Consider the following 3,139-nt stretch of genomic DNA (forward strand, 5'->3'; position numbering starts at 1 on the left):
TGAGATTTTTATTGGTTTGCCCACGTCAGTGTGATGCCCTGATATTCACCTCTCCCTTTGGAGAATTTCTGATAGTCTCACAAGCAGTGGGGACAACCAAATCAATAGGCTGAGCCCTCAATCTTGGGGTTCACCCCTATGAAACATCCCTGCAAAGGATAGGCTAAGCCTACTTAAAATTAAGCCTAAGAGTCACCCCCAAAAGAACCTCTTTCATTGCTCAGATGTGGCCTCTCTCTCTCAGCCAACACGACAAACAAACTCACTGCCCTCCCCCTCTCTACGTGGGACATGACTCCCAGGGGTATAACCCTTCCTGGCAACATGGGACAGAAATCTTAAAATGAGCTGGGACTCAGCATCAAGGGATTGAGAAAACCTTCTCAACAAAAATGGGGAAGAGAGAAATGAGACAAAATAAAGTGTCAGTGGCTGTTTGAGAGATTTCAAACAGAATTGAGAGGTTATCCTGGAGGTTATTCTTACACATTAATTAGATATCCCTTTTTTAGTTAAGGTGTAATGGAGAGGCTGGAGGGAAGTGCCTGAAAATGTAGAGCTGTGTTCCAGTAGCCATGTTTCTTAAAGATGATTGTATAATGATATAGCTTTCACAAAGTGACTGTGTGATTGTGAAAACCTTACGTCTGATGTTCCTTTTATTTACGATACAGACAGATGAGTAAAACATACGGACTAAAAATAAATAAATATAGGGGGAACAAATGTTAAAATAAATTTAGTAGATTGAAATACTAGTGATCAATGAAAGGGAGTGGTAAGGGGTATAGAAAAAAAATAGGGAAAACAAAGGCTAAAATATATTGGGTAGATGGAAATACTAGCAATCAATGAGAGGAAGGGGTGAGGGGTATGATATGTATGAATTTTTTTCTTTTTTATTTTTATGTATTGATATCCCCATTTAGTTTATGGTGTATTAGAGTGACTGGAGGAAGTACCTGAAACTGTTGAACTGTGTTCCAATAGCCTTGATATTTTAAAACTTTTTATTTATAAAACCAATTAACATACAACACGAACATTCTTAACGTATGAACATTCCATACTTGGTGTGCATTCAGTGACTCACAATATCATCACATAGCTGTATATTCATCACAGTGATCATTTCTCAGAACATTTACATTACTCCAGAAAAAGAAATAAAAAGACAAAACTCATACATACCATACCCCTTACCCCTCCCCTTCATTGACCACTAGTATTTCCCTCTACCCGATTTATTTTAACATTTGTCCCCCCATTATTTATTTATTTTTAATCCATATTTTTTTACTTGTCTGTCCATACCATAGATAAAAGAGCATCAGAACAATGTTTTCACAATCACACAGTCACTTTGCGAAAGCTGTATCATTATACATTTATCTTCAAGTAACATGGCTACTGGAACCCAGTTCTCCGGTTTCAGGCAGTTCCCTCCAGCCTCTCCATTACAGCTTAACTAAAAAGGGGATATTTATATAATGCATAAGAATAACCTCCAGGATAACCTCTCGACTCTATTTGAAATCTCTCAAACAGCCACTGACACTTTATTTTGTCTCATTTCTCTCTTCCCCCTTTTGGACGAGAAGATTTTCTCAATCTGTTGATGCTGAGTCCCAGCTCATTCGTGGATTTCTGTCCCATGTTGCCAGGAAGGTCCTCACCCCTGGGAGTCATATCCCACATACAGAGGGGGAGGGCAGTGAGTTTGCTTGTCGTGTTGGCTGAGAGAGATATGCTACATCTGAGCAACGAAAGAGGTTCTTTGGGGGTGACTCTTAGGCTTAATTTTAAGTAGGCTTAGCCTATCCTTTGGAGGGATGTTTCATAGGGGTGAACCCCAAGATTGAGGTTCCAGCCTATTGGTTTTGTTGTCCTCACTGCTTGCAAGAATATCAGGCCTTCTCCAAATGGGGAAGTTGAATTTTCCCTCTTTCTCACCATTCCCCCAAGGGGACTTTGCAAATATTTTTTATTCACTGTTCAAATCACTCTAGGATTTATCAGGGCATCACTCTGGACAAACCTACAAAACCAGTAGCCTCGATTCTTGAAGAGGACTGTATAACTATATAACTTTTACAATTTGATTGTGTGAATGTGAGAACCTTGTGTCTGCTGCCCCTTTTATCCAAGGTATGGACAGATGAGTAAAAAAAAATAAAAAGAATAAATAAGTAAACAAATGATAGAGGGAGACAAAGGGTAAAAATTGGTAGATTGAAATATTATGGGTCAATGGGAGGGAGGGGTAAGGGGTATGGAATGTATGAGTTTTTTTTTTTTCATTTCATTTCTTTTTCTGTAGTGATGCAAATGTTTTAAAAATGATCATGGTGAAGAATACATAACTATGTGATGATGTTGTGGACCATCGATTATATAATATGGTTATACTGTATGTGTATGGATATTTCTCAATAAAAATATTTTTTTAAAAAAAGGAGTCATTCAACATTCCTGTCATCTTTCTTAGAGATTTCCATTACTGATGGTGATGTGAGTGAATGCCCCTCCCCCAAGAATTTCAATAACTAACACTGGGAAACAGGTCAGTTTCTCCTCTCTCCTTTTTTCCCTCCTCCTCAATGATTACTACTAACTTTGGTGTTAAGTCTTTCTTTGGTATTCTTATATTAGCATTGGAAGCTTCCCCTGTTCTTTTGCTGCAGACCTCATTCTTTGGTCTTTCTGAAAAGTTCTTCCTTTGATGGCTCATCTTTTCTTCAACTTTGTAAGAAATCATGACTTTGCTGAAATCATTGCTTAACTCAGAGGCTTATGGCTTCTCTATATCTAATCTTGCTGCCATCCATTCTAAAGCAACATTCTGAATTATCATACACTTTTCACTTTTTTCAAATTTTTTCTTTCCCACAAAAATTGTGCCTACTGGAGAATGCAACAACTTGACCTCAGAGAACCACTTATTCACTTTTCTTTCTTGCTCTTACTGTCTCAAAATATCATGCTTTATATTCAAAGTAATGGCCTTTTCTTGATTGCTATTGTTGTTCTATGTGTGCATCAGTCACATTCCTCTCTATTGGTTGCAGGGGAAAGCATCGCAAAGAAGATGTATTCCCTCCAATGAGGTCAGTAACCTTGCCCAGGTATGTGAGAACTT

Source organism: Tamandua tetradactyla, chromosome 5 (assembly GCF_023851605.1).
Source record: "Tamandua tetradactyla isolate mTamTet1 chromosome 5, mTamTet1.pri, whole genome shotgun sequence".
Taxonomy (NCBI): domain Eukaryota; kingdom Metazoa; phylum Chordata; class Mammalia; order Pilosa; family Myrmecophagidae; genus Tamandua; species Tamandua tetradactyla.